Source organism: Pinus tabuliformis, chromosome X (genome assembly GCF_031772625.1).
Source record: "Pinus tabuliformis cultivar Carrire ecotype Pingquan chromosome X, CPIR1, whole genome shotgun sequence".
Lineage (NCBI taxonomy): Eukaryota > Viridiplantae > Streptophyta > Pinopsida > Pinales > Pinaceae > Pinus > Pinus tabuliformis.
In genome coordinates this window covers 1,338,172,454-1,338,199,061 of record NC_142308.1, presented here as the reverse complement: position 1 = coordinate 1,338,199,061, position 26,608 = coordinate 1,338,172,454, and positions in this window count along the sequence as shown.

The window sequence follows — 26,608 nt, the reverse complement described above, 5'->3', positions numbered from 1 at the left end:
ATTTGAGGCCTTGTATGGTAACAAATATAACACAAATATGTGTTTGGTTAACCCAGTGGATAGGGCCATTATTCGGCTAGCCTTGCTGAGAGATGTTTAAGAGAAATTAATAAAAATCAAGTAGAAATATAAGGTTGTTGAGGACATGTACAAAATCTATGAATATAATAACATATTAAATGGGGAATTTAGATTTGGTGATCGTTTCTTCTATAGAGTGAAGATAAATAAAATTTCATTGAAATTAGGTATTTGTGTAAAGATGACAGATAGATATCATGGGTCATTTGAAATACTAGAGAAGATTGACCTCGTTTCATAAAGGATTGGATTACCAACATCCATTCATGTTCGTAATTTGTTTCATATTTCATTGCTTAAAAGTTATGTTCGTGATGTTAACCATTTAGTTGACTAGAATATTATTTAAGTGAAGCTCGAGGATGACTTCTATGTCTTTCCAATTTAAATTTTGGAAAAGAGGGTTAAAGTGCTCCAAAATCAATCCATCGCCTTGGTAAAGGTGTAGGGGACATATTTTCATCCTTAAGGTGCTACGTGGTAGCATGAAGATTCAATGAGGAAAGAGTACCCTTATCCTTTTGGGAGATTTTGTTGTATATATGTGTATATATAATCCATTGAGGGAAGTGAATAAATAACGAGCAGAGAAATCTCACACCCCAACTCAACCTCTAGATTGAAAAAAATAGGTACATACAAAAAAGTTAGGCTGGTGAGCCAGTTCATAATAATTAGGCTAGCGAGTTGAGGGTTACTTTTGCAGACAATGTGCCCATGTGCATATGATTTTATAAGTTTTGAGTCTAGAGAGCCTAGTTTTGTCGATATGAAGTTTCGTGCACATTAATAATATACATTGTTGTTGCATACTAAGTGACATGAAAATAGTATCAGATGATAAGTCTCCATGTGTGTTCGAAAGGGTGCTTTGTACAACTTAATTATTATTAAAAATAGTATATTATTTAAAACCATGTGCATTAAGAAACTTCAAGGAGATCCATGTGTCAAATGAAAGAAAAGCACATAAAAACGAACATGTTAGTGTTATGGAAAAAAATACTCAATAGGATACGACTAGGGGAAAGGGACAAAACACCATGATAGAAAATAGGAAATTACCCTGTGACAAGTGGGATTATTCCTTAGTGTGAGGACTTGGATGGTAATTCGAGAGAGCTAAAGGGAATAGGGAGTTTTGGAATCCATAGGGTTATGATACATCCCTAAGTGATCAAGTTGTACACCCTCAAGATAGTAACGAAACCTAAAGGAAAACAAGTGCAGAGAAGGAGATGAACGATTTGGGCTTTAGGCTAATGAGGGACTTGGGCAAGTTCACCATAGGATGTTTGGTTTTGGTACCTCGACCTTGTTCATATTTAGTACTGAAGACAAAAATGGTTTTTGGTAAGTTGTTTCCCCATGGAATTAAATCCCAAGCTTACGGGTGACCCATTTTTGGGAGAAAATGAGCATCATTGTCTATGGATGGGAGTAACGTATGAAATTTGTAGCTAGTGGGAACCTATAAATTAGATAACTATTAATTTAAATGTTTAATTGAAGTTCTTTTGTAATAAATTATATAATTATGTTTTTTTTATATGCATTGAAAATAATGCCATAGTGATGTGTTTGTGGACTTATACATGAAAGCATTGTATGATATAACAATTTACTTATGCATACTAGATGTATTGGAAAAAAATAAAAATAAAACTTGTAGAAAACTAGGTTACAAGGGGCATTAGGTGACGTTAAATGTCCAGTAGATGGTTGAGGGGGAAACACATTTATTGTGTGCCATTATATTCCCTTACTCACAATTCTCATTTCCTCCCTCTCTTTGGTATGGTTCTACCATATCCTTGTTTAATTCTTCGTTATTGTGATTTAGCTAGGATTTGTCTTCTCCCTAAGGAATATCGTGAGTTGATACCCCCTCATCATCATAATGGAGTTTATTCATGCTTGACGAGGATGATATTTGTAGTCATCTACTTTTATTTCAAACATATTTCCACTCCTCCCATACCTCTTCCTTGTCAAAATTGATTGGAATTCTTAGATTAGGTCATGTTTGTACAATGTTGTTAATGATTTCATTAATATTGGTCTTGTATAACAAAGTTAAAACTATGCAATGAAAAAATCATGTAGATCATCATAACATTTTCTAATGTAATTCAGTGAAATGTGTTCCCTAATTCTACTCATGTAGATATCCCAAAAAATCTTGAGCTACTTGTATATGATTGTTTATCCATTGTCCATTACTTATCAATTTAAGAAGTAAAACTTTATGTTTCGTTCAATTATTCTTGTACAATGAAATGAAAAAAAAGATTTTCCTTTATTAAAATTTCTTCATCTCTATAAAAAAAAAAAACAAAGCATATTTGCTTATACAAGTGCTTGAGAATTCATCTTGATGAAGTTCTCTCCTTTTCCGCAATGCATGAAAGTACTATGTACTCAAAATATATATATATATATGAATAAACACAACTATTCTAAAGTCATACATCATGTACACTACTAATAGTGAAACTAATGTCATAACATAAAGAATTACCTAGTAAATAATTACCAATATCTTATTCATACAACCATTACATACTTAAGAAAAACGATGCGTACATACACAGGAAGAAGAAATTATGAGGCCAATAGATAACATTTATCAATATATAATTAATAACAGATAATCTATTTCTATACCTTTCATTTAAGGAAAATTCTTACCGTGATTATAAATATATTAATAAATAAAGCTATAATAACAATTCTCTCAATAATATATATTATATAAATATTATATTTTAATATTTAATAAGAATCAGACTATTATTGATATGAATACTCCTTAATAATTTTTTTATGGAAACCATTTTATATGTATTATAAATAATATTACTGTGGGAATAATTACTATATAACTAGTATTTAAATATTTCAAACTTTATCCAATATGGAAAAGTACTTTTTGGAGCTAGATCGATATTTTCCTAATTTAATACATCTATCATCTCAATTATATATAAACTATTTAATGTTTTTAATTTTAATGTAGGAAACATTTCATGACTGTTGAATTAGCAGAATTGACTTGACATGTATGCCAATAATTGGAAGGCAATTATGAAATTATTTGTAAAAATATTAGGTATATTAAGAATTTTAAATTAGAGTATCTTGGGACCTTCTGCAACCATGGAACGAATTATGAAACTACTTATAAAAAATTACGGTAGTAAGAATTTTAAATTAGAGTATCTTGGCTCTTTCTGCAACCGAATATAAAATATTATTTATGGACTCCTCCATAACATGTGACTGAACCTTTCATCTAAATATGATGTACACATATTATCATTAAATGATTTTTTTTACATTGAAAATAAGTTTTATAATAACTCAAATAATTAATTATATTGTTAAAAGGAAATTTCTAAGGTATGAAATAGTTCTACTAGATATGCGTATGCCTGAAAAGGCTACTCGTTCGTATGATCTTTTCAACTTTTATATAAAATTAAGAGTTGATTTCATTTAATTTAACACTTTTTAATTTAGCTTTAAATACTAAAAATAAAGAATATTGAAATTGATTTCCATGTTTGAAAATTAAAAATTATTGAAATGAAATGGTCCATCGTGAAAATATCTACGGTTATTTTCTTCTGTAAAAGTGTTTTAAATATTTAAAACGTTTTAAAAGGATAGTTAAAACAATTCTTCTTTGAATTTTTCGATAGGAAATAAAAATGATTTTTGAATCTGAAGATTATTATTTTTAATAAGTAAAAAATATAACCTGTAAAGTTATTTTTTTAATTTTTACGAATATAATTTCAATTTTTAATTTTTAAAATAGTTTGTTAATAAAAGTTATCTATTAAAATAACATAAGGGAGTGAGACGAGTTTATAACCATTTAAAAGCAATTTTAAATCATTTTCCATATCTGAAAGGTAGTACTAAAAAAAAAGGCAAACAATATCCTATATAGATCTAGACACAGGAAGTTAAAAACAAAATTATCAATATTGTTTTTACATCCAAGAATGGATAAAATTAAAAAAAATGTACATTAGCGTTTGGCAAAAAGAGATCAAATCAATTAGATTAATATCTTTTATCAAATTCTCCTCTTTTAATTTTTATATTGTAACACTCACACCTAAACTAGTAAAAATTTTGAAAAAAGTAATTTACTAAGTGGCTAAATAAATCTATAAGCGTTAATCAACTCTCTACGTTAAAGTTACTTAAATTGTTAGGCATATAAATTCGAATTACAACTCGATATGTTTATTGTTAAATGTCTTAGTATGGTTTTGATCGCCGCATATAGAGAATTGAAAATAGTCATTTATAGTTTCATTGTTTCGATATTTATGGTGTACATGGAATACGCAGCTTGTCCTTTAGACACTGATACATGTTTACATCGCATATTCAATTTCTTAATTAAATTGATATGACCTCCTCGCATCTACACTTTTCATGTGTTTTTTGATCTGATGGTCAAAACAGGGTGGGTTTCCATTGTGTTAACTACCCTCGCCTGAATTAGTGGAGCTTCTCCTCAGTGTCTTGCTTCAATCTAGGGTTTTTGGTCTGCAACAAGTTCCCCGAGGTGCGCGGTTTTCCTCAAGTGCGTTGACATGACATTCTGTAGGATTCCTTCTCTTACTGAGTTAGTCAGTTTTACGGGACGATGGGTTCTTGAGGATTTTATATAGACTCATTTTCTCACTTCTCAGAGTAGGGCTCACAGTCCACAGATAGTTGGAAATAATTAATTCCTACTTGTCTATGGTTGTAATTTTCTAATTGAGGAGTTTGTTCCTACATAATAGGAATAAGCTAGAATATAGTTTCTCCTAGTTTAGTGTGTGGTTGAGAGAATCTCTCAACCACACTACTGTACGTCTAAGATAGCATTCCTATCTTGAGACTATTGATTGTATAAATATGTGTGTAATTTCCTCATTCAACAATTAATAGAATATATTTTGAGTGACTGCAATTTTATCTTGGTATCAGAGCCCGTGAGGGCCTGGCCCCTCCTGGGCTTGGCCCTTCCTGGGCATAGGATTTAAGATTTGTTTGTCCATTTTTTAGTCCTGCCATGTAGAAGGAGAGATGCCCCGAGTTGGAGAAAACACCTGGTGTGGCTGCTGGGAGCATCGTGTTGTTGTCAAATCTCGGTTGCCTTGATGAGCCATCTACACAGGTTGAGTGATGCATCTCGTAGGAGGATGCAGCAGCTCCACGAACGGATCCCGCAGTCTCCGTTGCCCTCGTCTGATCTCTGCGGGAGCCGATCATGGAAGTGCAGAGAAGCGGAGGTGATCTGTGGCAGTATAGTGGAATAGATACGAGCTGCAGGAGGAGAGAATTTGTTTCCGGTTGAAATGACTCGAGTCGAATGATGGGGCGGTAGACTGCCAAAGTTTGATCGCTGAAGAAGAAGCTGCTTGGAGTGGCCTAAGGTCCGTAGGAAAACATAAGCATTTTTTTTTTCCGCTGGGAAAAAGAAAAAGAACTTGATGCTAGACTTCAATGGTCAGACTATTGTGGTGAATCTGATGTGATTGCGGGAGATCTCGGATACACATCCCTGGATGTGTGGCTGTGTGAGAACCCGCGTAATCCTGTGGGTGAGTAGCAGCGGATCCAGATTCAATCGAAGGAATCAAAGAATTCTTTGTGAAATTTTTCAGCGGATATCGAGACAGCAAGCCGAGGGGGTGTCGGAGAAAGCCGTGGGCAGAAACGAACTGAGGAGGGTTTTCTCGACCTTCGACAAGAATGGCGACGGGCTTATCAACATTCAGGCGATGAATTTGAAAGGGACACTGCCTGCGGATCTCAACAAGCTGAGCGCCCTGAATTCGATTAGCATGGAGAGGAATTTGTTGTCAGGGCCGTTGCCCAGTTTCAGCGGATTGTCGAATCTGCAATCGGTGTTTCTTCGCAGCAATGCGTTTGATTCCATACCGGCAGATTTCTTCCACGGGCTCACGAGTCTGCAATTTTATCTTGAGCGGTATGGAATCAAGGGGCACTAGTCGGTGGAGGGGGCGGTGCTGGTGGCTAGTCCCGTGGCAGCAGTCGATGGGAAATAACGCCAGCATCAATAATAACAGATCCGGTGGTTGGTTTTGCGAATGCAAATACTACTGAGGTCTTTTGATCACGAGAATATGGGGATCAATTTTGATGCTACAAAGACATTCCCGTTGAGACCAGTGGTGACGACTTCCCTCCTCGGGTTAACACTTTCTCTGAGATCGACTTGGAAGAGAGCCTGAAAAACAATATACGAAGGATCCACAGGCTTTGGAGTGGGACTCCGCAGTCCCCTGAGAAGAGAGAGGAAGCCCGCTGCTTCTGGCAGAAAGGTTGACTGATTTCTCTTGCTTTCGGGCTCATTGAAACCTGTCCCTCTTTAATGGAGTGCCCTCGATCTGAAGTGTGATTGGGTCATTTGATTTACTTGATCAACTCAAGGTTTTGGCGAGGAGGCCATCTTGGGATACAGAGGGCCCGCACCGTGCCCAGTGGCGATGGAGAAGAGAACACTTTGCCGACTCTTTGGGATGCCCTTCCCTCCATAGTCGTCGTGGGAGGACAGAGTTTCCAGAAATACTCTGTGTTGGAGAGTATCGTTGGAAGGGATTTTTTACCGTGTGGATCAGGTATTTCTAATAGACGGCCACTTGTCCTTCAACTTCACAAGACTGATGAAGGCAGAAGGGACTACGGCGAGTTCCTTCACCAACCCAGAAAGAAATACACCGACTTTGCACTGGAGAGTGGCCGGTTGTGCTGGTTAATGTGCGCATCATGCTGGTGAGCAAGATGGAGAGGCAGGGGTATGTGTTGCTGAGGAAGGCAACTGCATTATTTGTTCAAGGAGGAGAGAAACTTTGTGTTCGAGTTGAAGGGAGCGAGTTGCTGGACTTATTCTTGTGTCCCCCTTATGTAGAGAGCCTTCCTAGACTGAATGGTTCTATACAGGTTGTGAGTGAGAGAGGCAGTCTTAGGTTGAGCTTGCCTCACCTGAGCTGCATACCATTTGTTATTCATACTTTTTCTTCCTGTTTTGTTGTTATCGATCGACTAACAGAGATTGGTGAGGTTTGTGTATTTTTTCTGGCGTGGTGCGTGATGGTGTATAGCGTGAAGATGCATAGTGGCCTATGTTCAATCCTATGAACACTGGTGAAAAGCGTGGATAGCTCATCTTGGAGAGTGGTCAGACTTTGTGGTGATCTGCCCAGCACGTTCGAACCTCGATCAGACTTTCTGTGTGGCAATGTTTGGTTATATGAATGGTGGTGAAAAGTGTGGATAACTCAGTTGGGAGCACAGTAGAAGTGTGGTGTGGCGATCAGACTCCTATTTTGGTGGCGTAAGTTGGATCAATTGTTGCAGTGAAGCAATGGAATTGTTTCGTTGTTTATGCAGTTGCCACACATTGTTGTATTGTTCCTAGTCGTGGAGTGTTTCAATACAATGGAGTTACCAGCAGTGGAGTTAACCGCCTATTGCAGTGTTGCTACTGGAGGTGTGCGATGATTTTTCTGGTTTAAATCTGGGCGCCGAGGGAGGCAATCCGCTTTATGATGGATCGTGGAGGGGATCGTATCTGTTATTTTATCTGCTATGTTCAATTTCCTCAGATATTTGAGGGAATAGATCCCGGTGATTGGTGCGAGATTGTCTGCTCAAACTCAGTCAGAAGAGAGGCATCGCACGTGTGACAGCGTTGTCCACATGGAGTTTGACTGAATCTCTAGCAAGACAGCTCGATGTGCTGCATGGGGGTCGGATCTGCTGGTGTGCTGCATGAACCATGGAGATCGTTGGCGAATCTTCTGCTGCTAGATCACCCGTGTCGATGTGTGAATCCTGCTCGGATCTGGTGCGGTGAGTGTGGAGACGCGATCTGCTGCAAAGGAAGCGTGGATCTGGAACGAAGGGGCCGAAGGTACGTGCTCACAGTGGCCGTTGAGATCGGTGTAGCCGCTGCCAAGCTGTGGTGTGGAGGTCGAGCCGGAGGCCGACCTGTGTGAGTTTCAATCCACGAGATCGAAGCACCGGAAAGTGGAGTAGATTAAATACATAATATTGGCTGAGGAGTATTTACAGCTGGTTGAGGTGGAAGAGTTTCCATCATTGTGAGATCATCAGATCATCACGTGTGTAGATTAGTAGTTTCGAACAGTAGTGAAAAGAAAACCGGAGACTTCCCTGGAGGCAGAGAAAGCCTGGGCGGAGGATTTCTTTTACTTGGCAAGGTGCTATGGAGGCCATCAGTTTGAAATGAGGGCCGGTTAGCATGGTGATGGACAAGCCATAATAGTTGCGTTCGAATTTCTTTGGTAATACGCTGCCACTGCAACAGTAAAATGTGGTATTTATAAATGTTTTGGAATTATAATCATTGAGCTTAGCTAACTCAATGGAGTGATTTTGTTAGAATTAGCTACTCTAACAAATCATGCAGGTAAATCCAAGACAATTAAATCAGAAAGATGATGCAAATGTGGTGGGTAACAAGGTTGAATTGCACCAAATATTAATTTTGTGCAACAGTGATATCAAAGGAGCAACGACAACGTTTATGGTGGACAACAAAGTAGATTTTTTGTTTTAGTGTGGTTTGTGGAATAGACTCCCTAGCATGTTATTGTAATAGTCATTGTATGTACCAGAAACTCCAAATGTTGAATGTAAGCCTTGTAAAGGCATTTGAAAGTTCGTGGTGATCTTAAAACCACTTTGTAATGGTTTATGGTCAGCCTGAAACCATCTTTTATCACTTGAAAGTGAGGGTTGGTGGTGAGCCAGAAACCATCTATATAGTCTTTGTGACTGAAGTGCCTTTGTGGCCAGCTTGCCTTTGTGGCTGAATGGTTGGTGGTGAGCCAGAAACCATCTATATGGTCTTTGAGGCTGAAGTGCCTTTTGAAGCTAGCTTGCCTGTGTGGCGGAATTGCCTGTGTGGCTTAAAGTGCCTTTGTGGCTGTGTGTACACGAGAGCTTTGTGCTCGTAGGAGCAGGTGGACTGCAGAACACCTGGCTCAGACTCAGATGATTTTCTCTGAGTAGAAGGGGATTGGCGTTTTTCGCGCTAACAGCAATGCCAGGAAGGCCAACTGGCGCGTCTGTTAGGCCATTAATCGCGCCAATGGGTGTAGGTTTTTTCATTCAGGATCGCGCCAATTCAGCTTCAAAGGGATCCGTGGGATCGGAGAAGTTGTGGATCTATCCGAGGGCGGCAAATTGTGTTTTTGGAGGTTTTGTACATGCAATTCGTGTGATGATGGTGGATTTGACTATCATGACAAGTAGTCATTAAGGGGGGGAGTTGGAAATAATTAATTCCTACTTGTCTATGGTTGTAATTTTCTAATTGAGGAGTTTGTTCCTACATAATAGGAATAAGCTAGAATATAGTTTCTCCTAGTTTAGTGTGTGGTTGAGAGAATCTCTCAACCACACTACTGTACGTCTAAGATAGCATTCCTATCTTGAGACTATTGATTGTATAAATATGTGTGTAATTTCCTCATTCAACAATTAATAGAATATATTTTGAGTGACTGCAATTTTATCTCAGATGTCGCCAAGGTTTCCAGTTGAATACACGACCATGACCTCTTCTTGAGGCACGGGTGTTGTCCCTCCACTCCAAAACTAGAATTCTCCAGTTGTTTTTTTTTATAAAGAGTCTAAGGAAACTTATTTCTCTTTCCACTGTTTGCACGACAACGACCGAAATTTTGGATGCCGATTTCCGGTAACCCATCACCTCCATACTTTGTGCCTTATATTATTCAGCAAGTCTACGGCCTTGAATTGATCTTGACTCTAATTTTATGCTTGAAAGTACCCCTACTCCATTTCCTCGTGTTCAGTGCTTATGCCGTGTTTGTTCGCTGCTCATATGCCTTCCATGTTTCTCCTTTACCAGGTTCTTTTCTCTGGCTTGAACTTATGGAAATAAGAGGGTGGTCTGAGGCTTAATACAATTCAAACTTCTTTTATATACCCTAGGGTCTGATTACTAGACTGAATTTTCAAGAGGGTTTTTCATTTGATAAGTTTTCCATGTATGGTGCTTCTTGGCTAGGGTTAAATTGAGAGGGGTTCCACATCCTCGCGGCACAACCCCTTGTTTTCTGTTTTACACTAATATCACACAAATGATTATGTATAATTTCGCTACGATGGAATACTGAATTTCCAGTGACTATTTTTGGTTTTGTTTAACGCACTGAATGAGTTTTCAACTTTTCTTTGCTAATACATGTTTTCCTTTGTCCTATGAATTGTTGTTATTTTAGTTCTTTACCATGCTTATCATTTATAAAATTGCACATTGTCGTTGGACAGGAATTTATTTAAAAAAAATTAATGACCAACTTCGAGGCATAGAGCCAAGGGTTTGGTCCTACACATGGATAACTATCGGGGTTTTTACTTGTTCTTTCCTCAAAATTTCTGAATGGGTTTCACAGTTAACTATAGGGTGCATTTCCAGATGTTGTACTGTCTTCAAATATTAAATTATTTGTTTCTTTTTAGAGTTTATCACACAACATTTGGTTACCCTCAGCAACTATTCTTCAATATTTGTTTTAAGAATGCTATAGTGATGACATATCGCTGGTTGCAAGGTAGTTGGCTTTGTTCTTGGCTTCTTTCACCGTTGAGAGGCATAACAGGTTTGGCCTTAATTTTAGACTGTCCTAAAGGGATTACCAACCTCTTGACCTAGGACTAACTAGAATCCCGGCATGACGTCAACTTTCTTTTATTGTTTACGATATCTTGGATGTATATATGAGAAATGAAAACATATTCTATTGTAACCAGATTATGCCTGTAATACACAATTCTAATTATGTTATCTGCTAGGTATAAAAAAATATTGATTACTCTCTAGAATCTGTATGTTTATTCATTCACACAGTTAGGATATTTTTGTATTTTTTGAATATTCATAACGCTGTCTAGCTCTCTCTTTTCATTATAAAAGACATATTATCTAGTTATGTTTTCATTATGAAAGACATATTGTACTTTTCTACAAATTCACTTTTCTCTTCCACCACAACCAAATGTACTTATAAAATCTACATAATAATTGTTCATTTTTGTAATAACATAATACATATTACATCACACACTTCTACTAAATCTTTTTCCTTTCTGTAACAACAAAATACATTACCCTACTTTGCAAACTCTGAACAAAAATAGTTTACTTATCTTTCATGAAAATTCGTGGTGGACATTATTACGTCCATTTTTCTCCCTTGAGCTTCCACTTCCAAGAACAATTTTCTTTGAAAGTGGCATAGAATAATCATTTCATGGAAATTGATACCTCTCTTGTCTAGCACAAAACTATAAAACTCATCGGCATATACCTAAGGAATTCCATTGGTTCCCTACCCAGCTCAAGAATCTCCTTGGTTTGTAGCACTCTACCGGCCTTCACAGTGTCTTGTATAAGGCTTTCACACTCCTTTCTCTCCTCTCATAAAATACCTCTAGCCTATTCATCTTCTCTTTTCCTTTTTTTTTGGATTTGCCCATGGAGATGTTTTATCTATAGGGCGAGAGGGAGAGAGAGTGACTCTCTAACTATCTGGTAGTTAAAATTTTCTATTTTGGTCTTTTTACCGTGAATTCAAGGACTCACCAAGTTTCCTTTGAAACAAAATAATTAAAATAATTTTGTGACCTTTCAGATGTCACCTAAGGTTTACACTAAGCCCATAAGCTATTAGGTCCCTAGTAGTAAGAGTAACTAGTAGTAATAAATATATATTTTATACTAACTGAGGGTGTTACATCTTCCCTCCCTCAATAAAAATATCATCATCAATGTTTCTTGGTTGTTAAAATAGTCTAGAATATTCCCAGGTGCATATAATGTTTATTATCATCTCCTCAGGTAAGGTCTCCCAACTGAAGTGCTTCTACTGCACTTAACCTGGCTAACTTCTTTCTTCTATAGCATCAACTTTCTCTAATTGAGAATGTATGAAAGTTCGACCAAGATTATTTCATCTAGTTTTACCTACAGCCATAATCATTATGGTCATTATCTTTCCATCAATTAAGAAATTATATATTCAATCTTTTTGACAAAATCCATAGGTTATTGTTTATATACACAACAAGGGTCATCAACATTCAACACAACCCAACAAGGGTCAGTAAGTTGTGCTCAGTAACAGTTAGAAACATTATGATAAGCTCATCATTCTAAATTATTTTTCTTAACTAATAGCTATGCCAATGGGTGAAGACCCCACCATGTGGTTCTAGGATAAGTTTCAGATTATAGAAGTAATATGTTCATAAACAATTTACAATTCTTTTCAATCATAAGAGATTGCAACTACTGTATTTTGTACTAAATATCAATATAACACCTTTATCTTAGTTCGGGAGTTATATACATATTAGCCATGCATAAGTAGAGTTTTGAGATAACTCCCCTTTTTCTTTCCATATTGTAGATGGCCATATTGTTTTCTTATTGATGCCTCTCATGGGTTGTTTCACAATTTTATTTAATGCCAACCAAGGGTCCGTTTTGTAGTATTTTCAATTTGTTCCTCTTGTCATCATATATTACAAGTTATTGATGGAAAATCATATGAAATTTGGCTTCCATGTATAGTCATGGAGTTTCTCCTTCTCGTGGTCGTATGAATATGGACTCTACATACTCACGTGGCTATCCTTTTTTTATAAATCAAAACATGCCCTCCTATCCACTTCATTCAATAATAGTTTATTTAATATTTGATATATAACGTCATATGGTATATTAATATATAATGTCTCTATCCCAATTTGGTAATAATTAGTTACCTTATTATACTCTCAGATAAGAATTCATACTTGTTATCATCTCAAGGAAGGGTTCCTTACTTTGTTCCAATGATAACTTGTAATTAATGGTTTATTCCTTAGGTACCACCATACTTCCATGATATCACACATGTCACAACAAAACATTAACAAGTTCCAGAGCAATTGCTTCAAGTCACTACTTTCATGGTAAATATTATCTCGTCCCTATGCAAGGGAACCTAATTATGTCCATGTTATTTTTCTAGGTTGTTTCATACAAAAATCAGGGTTTTTACCCAAACATGGGAATTAGCTAATTATCTTATCAAACTTCCCCATAGTAATCATATTTATTATCATCATTATTTTTATTTAAGTTCAAGGAATATTTTTTTTTTATTTAATTCCTTTCCTCCTTTTCTTTCTATAAGTCTTCCAATAGACCATCAAAACTTAAAGTTCAAGGTAATACTCAAAGAAACCACTATGACACCTCAATGGCACAACTCAGAGTATTAATTGCATGTTTACAATATTAAACAGATAAGAAGTTACATTATCGAATTTATCTCTGCACTACTCCGACACACATTACGTATGGATTTTCATAACCCACAGCTTCAGTTTACAACCCTTCCAGTACTACAATTCACTGATTAAGATACCTAGGTCACATATGCCATGACTATGGGGTCTTTCCCCTTGCATCGTCCATGCTTGCCAACTATGTAGATAAATCATGTTATTGTGGTTGTCTCGAAATATATTTTTTGTTGTAAGCATTGGTTCATTCTGATCAATCGCTCGAATAACTCCACTTATGTTTATAAAATTCATACTCAAGCTCCCAAAGATAATTATTTGGGTAACATGGGTGGGCAGCATGCTACACCTTTCATGTCAGCACATCACATGACAACAAGCATAGGCTAGACTTTCCAAATGCGCTACCAACATCCTATCTTAACTTTCTCATGATTAGTTGTCACGCCTCCATTTTTGTTCCTTACTTGGCTACTTGCCAATTAATGGCTACACCCTGTTTGTACCTGCTTTAACACAAAAAATATTTAGAAGTATTTAATATTGTTGTTCATTGTCCTGGGTTTTATTTCACTTTAAAGCATCAAGCCAACAATGATCCAATTAAGAATTTTCGTATTACAGTTTGTCGATGTATCATTTAATCTTATCATATATAATTTATTTATTTGTTGGATATTCTACTAAACTATCCATGTAATTTAGCATGCATATATTCTTGTTCATCCCATTGTAACCACTTATATCAAATATTTATATATTGGATTTATAATTAACAATCATTTCGATCAACTACAATTCGCTTGTCATCATTTTTTGTCCTATTTAACTTTCCATTTGCGAGGTGATTATATAATAAACCATTTAGAAAATCATTATATGATTCAGCATTGCGAGTCTATAACTCATAAATTGTTAACGCCTCTGCATCTGCAAGTTGTAGGATTTTCAAAAGCTACCTGCATCTATTTTTGAATGTCACCGCAATCCACTAGAAGATTATATATTCTAGAAAATTGCTCTAATCTTGATTCCTTTATACTCACTAATTTTGATGTGAAGAAGATATCCTTCTAGTTCCAACAACAATCTTTTTATGTGCCCTATATTTGTTTGTTATCTTGTAGTATATCATCTTACTCTCAACTCAAAACCTCAATTATGTTCCTTAATTATGTCTGAGACAAATCTTCTTTTCATAAGAAATTATCACATATGCCTTATCACAACTTACCTCCACTTCCCTGGTTTTTTTAGACAAGAATTTTATCAAGAAATCCTGCTACAGTTCTTTATTGCTTGAACATTTTATTTATTTATGTTGTTTTTTGATTGTTTGAAGAGAAGCTATTGACCTTCTTTTGGGCCACATTTCTCAGCCCTTTCCAATTCAATTCTTATGATTTTTTTTTTAATTTACTTGAAGAAGTTAGGAATATCTCTCTTTGAAAATATAATAACCATAATACCTTACTTAGACAAGAAAAATTGAAACATTTTCAATGACATAAATTTATGTAGAATTGTGGTGAACTAAAATTATATGTGCAGACACAAACAAATTCCTCTAGCCTGATAATGGGTCTATCCACAAATGATACACTCTATGGAAGATTTCCTTAGGTTAGAACCAATTAGGAGGGCCTACCTCTTAGTATGCTTATCTCTTTTGATGATGTCCTTGCTTGCTCGCTCCAACTATCTCCCGCTTCCTTCCTCAAGCACCTGAAACAAGTAAACAACAACAAAAAACAACCATGATAATATACAAATTGTAATTCAACCTACTTAACAAGTCAAGAAACATTAAGCCATGAATATGTAAGATGACAAATCATGTTGGAAATGAATTGATAGTTTCATATATATTGAATCAAGAGGAGATTACAACCATTGTCTTGACGTTGTTGTCCTCCTCTGACAAGACCAGGTTCCCACACACTTCTGCTAGCATGCCATGATGCCCTCAATCAACAATAGTTTTAAGGCTCTCCCTTCAGGATTCACTCCAAACCAAAATCACACTTCTCCCTCACACAACTAGATAGTTACAACTATGAATAGTTTGTTGTTTACTCCAAACCAAAATAGCACTAGCACAACAACATTAACACTAGCTTGTGTTTGGGAAGAAGGGAGGTTTAGATAAGATGAATGGATAGGAGATGGATCCTCTTCTCATGGGAGAAGGCCTTATCCCTTGAGGTAGTTCCATCCTTATAAGGGAAAGGAGCCCAAACTGACATCCTCGATCCCATCTGGCCAAACCATTTAGCAAACTTCCATTACGAAGCTTCTAGAGCTGGAAGCTTCAACTCTTAATTGAAAAAACATTCCATAACAGGACCGACGTGACTGGAACATGGCTTAGTCGCTCCAGTCAGTGGTAGGGACAGTTCTAATCTCTGCACATCGGCTTGGGGAAGACAAGATCCATTAGCGTCGATCTTGTAAACTAGGCAAAATAGAAGTTTCAGGGGAAATGGTGCAAAAGGGAATTGGTCTGCTCATAAATAGGGACACAATGGGGGTTTCCTCATGAATGGAAAGCATGTAGAGTTTGGTGTATAGGTCCTCAGGATCAAGGAATGGGGAGTACAGGGACAGTGACAAAATTCTGTGTAACAGATGCCCCCTAAAGCGTGAAGGCCAAACTAGAGTGAGGGATGAAATTCTTTATGAATCAGTGCGGGGAACCGAAGTCCGCCATCGAAAAACCTGCAAGAAAGTATAGATACATATACATAACTAAGAACTATGTCAAATGATAAATGAATCGGGGCATGGACATAGCCATACATCAAAGAGGATCATAATGAAACCAAGGTATGGTCGCAACCATCCAATAATGAGAAGGAACACATATGATAACTCATGGTATGGTCGTAGCCATCCATTTGAAAGAGACATGTATATGAATGTAACCATGTCACATAACTTCACAACCTAGACTTTTGTGATCTAAGTCCAAGGTCTTGCATTCCAACACGACTCGATCAAAGTACAAATTCTAACATGTGAACAAATGTGTTGACGTAAAAATGCTAGAAAGTCACTTGATTACCAGTCAATGATGTAAATTGTTAACAACTGTGAGAGAAACCACCAATAATCACAATTGTCCTCAATGTAGTATCAACGCAATCCATGGAATGTGAATAGATGAATTGAAGTTGAACACCCGTGAAATCACTCGATCAAAAGCCAATGGTGTGAACTTGTCAGAGAGTGCGAAGAACTTGCCATTAGGGCATGGAAGCTCTAAGGTACTTGAAGGGAGTCTCTTGGTCAACTTCCCAGATAATGAGATGAAGTCGACGGGAAACAACCATGTTGAAGGAGGGCCATAATGTTTCCCACATAATCGACACGAGACGAAATGATGAAAAATGATTTTGGGCGATATAGAGGATCAAAGGTAAGTGTAAATGCAGAAGGGCAACTCTTGAACATATTGGTGACACAACTAGAGGTTTGGCATCTTTTGGATCTATAATATTGGTGGTCATGATGATGTGGCAGAGATAAAATGGAAGGCAAAAATAAATGCCCCAACCCAGGAAAGGTCAACGATTCAAAGGAGGATATTCCAACCCGACATGAAGCATAAAGTGTCAGTTTCAAGAGTGAGTTGTTAACACAACTGATTATATTTCCAAAATTTCCCCCACCATTTCTTGCAGGTGCCCCAATTATTTTTTAATCACAAGCTTGAAGACGATAGCACGTGCTTGCACTAAAAGTTTGTCCTTCAGACAAATCTCACCTAGTAAGTTTAACGAGCCCTAGGAAGGAGAAGCTCATGATCGTCATGGTGATGAATCCAATGTCGCTTGATATTTTAATGAGTCCAACAAAGGTGTAACTCAGTATCTTTTTCATGTTTAGAGAGTTTGAAAAAGAGACGTAAAATAAAACTCCACAGGGTCCATTTTCATATGTTTGTGTCTCTTGAGCCCAAAAAGGTAGAAAATAATATTTGAGAGAACCGCTTGACCATTTTAATTAAGGAGTACCTTTTTTGTAAATAGTGCCTCCCAACCCGAAAAAGGGGTAAACTTATATTGGGCACACAATGTTTTGCATCCGTTAACAAGTTCGAAATGACACGGGCTTGGTCATCTTTTCTCTTTTAAAGGGTTAGAAAAGAGCCTGAAAGTGACCCCCCCATTTTATTCTCTTTTACAAGTCAAAAGGGAAAAATACTCAGCAATCTTTTCATATGAGCTTAACGAGTCAAGAAAACAGCTAAAATGTGATTCATCACCATTGTCGAAAATCCATCACCTATCATTGCGTAAAATGGTAAAGTGTATCATCCAGTTCTTGAGGAAAAATAGGTTAAAATATTTATAAAATCTTGATATTTTCATGAAAAAATGAATAAAAAGGAGAAAAGTAAATATATTTTTACCATTTACCATTTTACCTTGCTGTGAAAACATTTTTACTCACTTTTTCCCTAATTGTTCTGGAGCAGATTATGGGAGATCCGGGTGGTCATTCACTGAGTTGTCAGTTACAAGTAAGAGCCAAAGCCTTCAGCTCCATTTTCATGTCCTTTATTCTTGTTTTTAACCATTTTTTTGGTTTTTTGAGGGTGTTTTGCAAAAAGAATTCCTCCCTCAGTCAGCACGACTTTCGGCCACCAAAATCGTGCCAGCCAAGGATGATTACAAAGCCAGTCGCGTGGTCAATGCAACTGTTTTTAAAATAGGCATGCCAACACCGTGAATAGGGAAAAACCTTATTTCCTGAAAAAAACACGATTAAAACTCAAAATTTATGGGCCAAGCATGATTGTTGACTCAAATAATGGCTTTTGCAGGAAAGAATTGCTGAAAATCGTGGACTGGAAAGAACGAGAACGTGAGGATGTGGAAACCTAGGAAATGAATGATCCAAATTGCCTGGAAGCTTTGAGGGCTTGCAGGCTCCTCCAATTCTTTCTCACGCCAGGGATGCAAGCCCAACCCGAGTTTCTTTGGTACCTGATTAGGCTTTGGGACGTTAATCGGGAAATATTTGTCATTGGTAACAAAGTGCTAGAGTTGGAAACTTCAGATATATACTTGATCACTGGAATCTCCTGAAGAGGGGAGCCAGTTAAACTACACGGGTCACATCTGATTGGGGCAAGCATGTCTTCGTTTCTTTTTGAACACTGCCCTCAGGACCTGGAATCGAAGAGTGGGAAGATTGAGATTTCCAATGTTCAGGAGCTAACACTAAGAGTGCTTCTATTGACCATCAACAGAGTGGTGGGGTTGAAGGTGGAACATGAGACCAACAAGTCGAAGTTCTTATATTCTATCGACTATACAACACCTACAATCTTCAACTAGGCAGAGGCCATGAAGTCCAACATAAAGCACTAGCTTTCCAAAGCCTAGGTAGGGAATCTGAAGAAATTTTTCTTCGAATATATGCTCATGACCTTCTTCTTGGAATGGGTTCCACTGTTCCAGTCTCAACTGATTGAGGTAGATCCCCTTATGCCACGCAACCCATAGATGGCCCGCTGGAGTCGTTTGATGCCCAGGATCACTGGGGTAAACACATGTCGTAAATAACTACATTCTTTTCATGGCTACGATGACAGAAGATCGTCATGGAGGACTAGCCACACAGTGGTACCAACTTCCTAGAGATCCAAACATTCCCTTACCAGATGGAAAGGATTTTGACAATGAAGATAAAAAATCAACTTTTTAATTTTGAGATATTTTAAATGTTTTTGGTATATATGTTCTTATAACATTTCTCTTGTTAATGCAGACGTTTGAGGAGGGGAGTAACAAAGGGGAAGATATCACGAGGAATCTTGAGGGGTTGACTCATGGTATCTCGGAGTATACTCGGGTAGGAGACATTCCTCATCAGTACCAGAGACACATGGTAGGAGTCTCGGATCAGATCCACCGATTGTTGACTCGTGTTGTACGAGCTGTATCATGCTACCACGACCACCATGTTCGTTAGTTCCTAAGTCCAACACTTACATTTTTTGGGCCTGCGTGCCATGGGTATATGAGGCCTATGAGCCGCCGATGTTATTTTGGACACACATATTATTTTTTGGGTTCTGATGTATAAAAAATTATCACCATCTATATATATATATGTATGTATGTATGTATGTATGTATATATATACATATACATAGATATATATATATATATATATATATATATATATATATATATATGTATATATATATATATATATATATATATATATATATATATATATATATAGATATATATATATTGTTGGCATTATGTTTCTGGTATGGCTATATGTTACAGATGTTGTACTTGATGGCAACTCCCGTGGCAAGGCTCTCATTTTATTGAAAAATTAAGAAGGACGCAGGAAATCAGTTCAGAAGGTGTGTACCCGTAGGTGTACCATGCAGAATCCGCGTCTAGAGACACAGGCCAGCCGTTCAGGAGGTGCGTCCACCCAGTGCACACTTTTCAAGACAGAGAAAAGCACACGTGGGGGTTTCTTGTGATTTACTCTTGGTATCTAGCCGATGGTATTGTGTTATTAAGGTGTCGGCTCGTGGTATTGTTCCATGATTTGAGGAAGAGCTTGCCTATATAAAGCAAAGGAGATCATTTGGCTTGAAGGTGTCTTGGGTTGAATATCTTATTGGGCTAGATCTGGTCTAGATCTAAAGAAGGCGAATCTACAAAAGGACTGAGATCTCTTTGGCGCATGATCAGATCTGTAGATCTGACTGTTTGGGTTACTCTTAAAGTCTTGAAATCATTCATACCTGAAGGTACACAGGTACAGTGAAAGGCAAGTGCGCCGGGACGCAGTGCAGTAGAACGAGACCTGCGTGGGGACGCAGGGCAGAGTAATATTCTGGTGCGTCCGGGACGCAGTACAGAAACAGGCGCACTGCGTGGGGACGTAGAGCGGAATAAGGTTCAGGTGCGTCCCTGCAGTAAAAAGACGCGACGCGATAGTGTCTCTGGGTGCGTCCATGCAGCAATAGGACGCGGCACGATAGTGTTTTTGGGTGCGTCCCTGCAGCAAAAGGACGCAGTGCAGTTGAAGGAACAGTGCGTGGGCACGCAGCGCAGTGGAAGGATACCTGCGGGTGTACGCACGAAAGTAGAAGGTGAATTGCGTCGCGATGCAGGCCACAGAAGGGAAAACTACGTCTCTGTCTTAAGATGTTCTGTTGATTGTATTTCTCTGTTGATAAGGTGTTCTGGGTTAATTCTGTTATTGCTGATCTGATAACTGTAGTAGACAGTAACTGTTATGTACTTGATGATCATTTGATGTTTTATGAAAAGAAGTAGGAGGTTGTAGCTCCCTTCCAGGAGAGACTGGAAAACGAGAGTGAGAGAGAGTTGCAGCTCTCTGCAGGTTGCAGCCTGCGTACTGGTAAAGGACTGCACCAGTACAAAATCATTGTAAAAGGAGTTTCTAATTTTGAAAGAAGATAGAGACATATTGCAGCAGGTGGTTTTCACCCACATTGGGTTTCCACCTTACATCTTGTGTTCTTTGGTGTGACTATCTGTTTTCTTGTTCATGCTCATTATTTTTATGGTACTGACATGCAAAAATAATTCAAAGATCAAATAAGGAAGATTTATTAAAAGAATTAGATAATACTGATTCACCCCCCCTCTCAGTATTATTTTCAACAATTGGTATCAGAGCAGGTCCTTCAGAGAAGCTTGATCGCTTGAAGGTAGATCGTTCATCATGAGCAACTACGAGAGAGAAGCATCAATCAGGCCACCGGTTTTTGATGGGACAAACTTCAACTATTGGAAGGTAAGAGTTACTGCATATCTTCAATCTCTTGGTACAGGAGTTTGGGACATTGTAGAAATAGGCTACGCTTTTCCTTCAGCTACTCCTACAGATGCAGCTGAGAAGAAGAAGTATGAAACAAATGCGAAAGCAGTCAGTACTCTATTAGGATGTATATCCCAAACAGAATTCATGAAGGTAATGCACTACAAATCCGCAAAAGAGATATGGGACAAAATTGTCACGAGCTATGAAGGAGATGAATAGGTAAAGCGTGCTAAACTTCAAACTCTCAGGATTCAGTATGAGACTCTCAAGATGTATAATGATGAAAGTGTGGCTAATTATTTTCTTCGGGTAGATGAGATTGTTAATTGTATGAAAAATTTGGGTGAAGAAATAAAAGAGGCTATAGTAGTTGAAAAGGTTCTAAGATCATTGTCCCCCAAGTTTGAATCTAAAGTGTCTGCAATAGAAGAAAAGGAAAATCTCCGAATTCTCACTATGTCTCAGCTACATGGAATTCTAACTACTTATAAAATGAGAAAGGGAGGTCCATCAGACAGAAGGGAAGCTGCTTTCAAGGCATCAGGCAAAGAAGATTATTATGAAGCAAGCCATGTTCCAGAAGAAGAGGAAGAAGAATCAAATTTTGTCAGAAATCTTCAAAGGGGTTCTGGAAGGTTCAGAGGTAAGCTACCTTTTAAATGCTTTGCTTGTGGAAGAGTAGGTCATTATGCTGCAAAATGTCCTTATAAGGATAAAGGAAAGGAACCTGCTAGATGGAACAAGAAACAAAGTGCAAATAAGAAAAGCTACTACACCCATGAAGATAGTGATGGTTTATCAAACAGTGATGAAGATGAACAAGGTAATAAATATAAGTTGTTAATGGCATTTGAAGATGATGATTATATGGATGCTGTAGATGTGGATAACCTTTATGATGAAATTACTAGACTCAAGAGATGTATTGAAGAAAAGAATGTGATAATTGATACTCTACAATTTCAAATTGATGAAAAGGAAAAACACCTTGAAAACCTAGAAGGTGAAATTGTTGGTCTTAGAAAAGAGATTGAGAAAACAAAAGCTATTAATCTTAAGTTTGTCAAAGGATCTGAAACTTTGGATGAGATTATCAATGTGCAGCGGTCTCCTCTAAACAAGACAGGTCTGGGTTATAATGGAGAAACCTCTCAAGCTTCCACCTCAAAAAGTTATCTTGATGCGGCAAGAAGAAATGAGCAAAAGAACAATGAAGATCATCAGGTAAAGCAGGGACGTATTACAAACAGAAACTATCAGGGGCAATCCATCTTAAGGGTGAACAAAAGCTACAACGAGCCACAGGTAAAATCTTCTCAGTTTGGGTCAAGAATAGATGAAAATAGAAATTACAATCAGTTGGCTGGTAGATTCAATAACCGTAGAAGCTTCTTCAATGGACAATGCTTTTCTTGCCATAACTTTGGTCACAAAGCAGCTCAATGTGTTGCATATAAAACAATCATGACTAGGGAAGCTCAAAAACAAAGAAGTATGACAGGGATTACAAAAAGGACCTATAACAACTTTTCGGTTCTTGAAAATGAAGTTGAATCTTCTATTTGCAATAATTTTGGTCATGAAGACTCTGAATGTAGGAGCAGGTTTCAGCAGAAAAAGGAACAAGAGCAGAAAAAGGAACAAGCCTCAAGCACCAAAACATGGAGAATAAAGGATCCTCAAATGGAAAGATGTGGGATAGCATTTTATGCAGAGGGACAGGAAAATCTATGGTACATTCACAGTGGATGCTCGAAGCATATGACAGGTGATAAAGAAAAACTTGAGTCTTATTCTACTTTAGAAAAGGGAAAGAAAGTCTCTTTTGGAAATGATACTCCTGCAACTATAAAAGGAAAAGGCATTGCTCAGTTAAAAGAAAAGGTCAAGGCTGGAAATGTTTTGTATGTTGATGGATTGAAGCATAATCTTCTAAGTGTCAGCCAGATGTGTGATCAAAGAACCGAGGTTATATTCAGATCAAATGGATGTCTTGTTCGTGATCTTGATACAGGTAAAATAGTGCTCAAAGGCAAAAGAACTCCAAATAATCTGTACATATTTGAAGAAGGACAACAACAATGCTATCTGAGCAAGGATGAAGAGCACTGGTTATGGCATCGAAGGTTGGGACATCTAAGCTTCTCACAAATAAGGAAAGCATGCAAATATCAGGCAGTTCGCGATCTTCCAGATATCAAAATTCCTGACAACACCATATGCAAATCATGTCAATTTGGAAAACAAACCCGAACTAACTTTCCAGAGAAAGAAGGATCAGCTAGCATGCCTCTTGAGCTAGTACATACAGATACATGCGGTCCCTTTAGAAAAAGAACACCTCGAGGAGAAGAATACTTGATATTATTCATTGACGATTTCTCCAGGTTTGTCTGGTTAGGACTTATGAAGCACAAAGATGAAGCATTCGAAAAATTCAAATCTTTCAAAGCCTTGGTTGAAAATGAATCAGGTCACAAAATTAAGTGCCTCAGATCCGACAGAGGTGGGGAATTTACTTCAAATGAATTTTTCGATTTCTGTGAAGAACATGGGATAAGAAGAGAATTCTCTACAGCAAGAACTCCCCAGCAAAATGGAGTTGTGGAAAGAATGAACAGAACAATCCAACAAATGGCTCGTGCTATGCTTGATGAATCAGGAACTCCCGCAACTTTCTGGGGTGAAGCTGCACATGCTGCGGTTATTATTCTCAACAAAACAAATGTCTGGGTGAACAGTACTCAAACTCCTCATGAGCTCTGGAGTGGTAAAACTCCTTCGGTAAAGCACTTCAAAATCTTTGGGAGCAAATGCTATATCAAGAATACTGATGAGCAGCTTGGCAAACTTGAACCTAGAGCAGATGAAGGCATTCTTCTTGGTTACTCTCCACATAGCAAAGCATACAAATGCTACAATAAAAGACTTGGCAGAATTGTTGACAGCATTGATGTAGTGGTTGATGAGAAGGGATACATTCCTAGGCAAGTACATCATGAAGACATCGAAGAAGATGAAGGCTACCCTCAAAGACAGAATGATGAAGAAGAAGAACCTCAAGAAGAACCTCAAGAAGAACCAGAGAAGCAGACAAGAATAGAAGAGAAAACCCCATCCAGATATGTTCAGAAGAATCATCCAGAATCTCAGATTGTGGGGCAGAAAGAAGCAGGTGTACAAACAAGAAGAACAGTTGCAGAAGCCTCAAGCTATTTGGCATTACTCTCCTCCACTGAACCACAAAATGTGAAAGAGGCATGCAAAGATGAATGTTGGGTGAAAGCAATGGATGAAGAACTTGAGCAAATCGAAAAGAACAACACTTGGGAGCTGGTTCCTAGACCAAAGGATAAGAATGTTATCGGAACAAAATGGGTCTTCAAAAACAAATTGAATGAAATTGGAGAAGTAATTAGAAACAAAGACAGACTTGTTTGTAAAGGGTATGCGCAGCAAGAAGGAATAGACTTTGAAGAAACCTTTGCTCCTGTTGCAAGACTTGAGGCCATCCGAATGTTCCTTGCTCTCTCAAGTTTTCAAAACTTGAAAGTATTTCAAATGGACGTGAAATCAGCCTTTCTAAATGGAGACTTGGAAGAAGAAGTATACATTGAACAACCAGATGGGTTCATTCTTGGAAATGATCCAAATCTTGTATGCAGATTGAAAAAGGCTCTGTATGGTCTCAAACAAGCTCCAAGGGCTTGGTACTACCGTTTGGACAAATATCTTCATCAACAAGGTTTCTCAAAAGGATCAGCAGATAGCAATCTTTATATAAAAGTTGAAAATGACAAATTGCTAATACTTGTTGTGTATGTAGATGACATTATTTTTGTGAGCAATGAAGAAGCTATGAGTCAAAGCTTTGCCTCAGTCATGCAGAAAGAATTTGAAATGTCTTTGCTAGGAGAACTGACATATTTCCTTGGTTTGCAAATCCAACAAAAAGAAGGAGGAATCTTTTTATCTCAAACCAAGTATCTCAAACAGATTTTGAAGAAATATGGTATGGAAGATGCAAAACCAGTATGTACACCCATGGTCACAGGATGTAGCCTCAGTGCAAATGATGAATCTGCAGCAGTACATCAACCAACCTACAGATCTATGATTGGAAGTTTACTTTATTTAACAGGTACCCGACCGGACATCATGCATGCAGTTGGAATAGTTGGAAGATTTCAGGCAAATCCGAAGGAGACTCATCTTCAGGCAGTGAAGAGAATTTTCAAATATCTTCAAGGGACTCAAAATTATGGCTTATGGTATCCTAGAGATACAGATCTTACACTTCATGCTTATACATATGCAGATTGGGCCGGAAGCGTGGATGACAGGAAAAGCACAAGTGGTGGTGCGTTCTTTATGGGTTCCAGACTGGTATCTTGGTTCAGCAAGAAACAAAGTTTGATTGCCTTGTCTACAGCTGAAGCGGAATATGTTGCTGCTGCATCTTGTTGCACTCAACTCCTTTGGATGATGCAGACTTTGCAGGATTTTCAAATCACTTGTACACCACCTATCCCCATCTTATGTGATAACACAAGTGCAATCAGCATCTCAAAGAATCCGGTTATGCATTCAAAAACCAAGCACATACCAATCAAGTACCATTTTCTCCGGGAACAAGTACTTGAACAGAAGGTCAAGTTGGAGTATGTTCCTTCTAAGGAACAAGTTGCTGATATTCTCACCAAACCATTGCCCAGGGACACTTTTGAATACCTTAGGCAAAAGCTGGGGGTTGTTGATGCATCATCTTATTGTTGAACCTTTTTCTGATTGATGGTACAGGTTCAGGGGGAGCACATAATGCATTGTTGGCATTATGGAGGATGTATTGGAAATGGCTGCAATATGTCTCTATCTCTTTCATGGTGGATTATGGTTCTTTGTTGCAGATCTGGTTCGTATTTAAGGGGAGCATGTTCCTAGGGGGAGCATACCCATTTGCCCTTGATGTCAAAGGGGGAGAATGACGCTGAAGTTTGTGAGGTTGCCATCAAGTCCAAAGGGGGAGATTGTTGGCATTATGTTTCTGGTATGGCTATATGTTACAGATGTTGTACTTGATGGCAACTCCCGTGGCAAGGCTCTCATTTTATTGAAAAATTAAGAAGGACGCAGGAAATCAGTTCAGAAGGTGCGTACCCGCAGGTGTACCATGCAGAAGCCGCGTCCAGAGACGCTGGCCAGCCGTTCAGGAGGTGCGTCCACCCAGTGCACACTTTTCAAGACAGAGAAAAGCACACGTGGGGGTTTCTTGTGATTTACTCTTGGTATCTAGCCGACGGTATTGTGT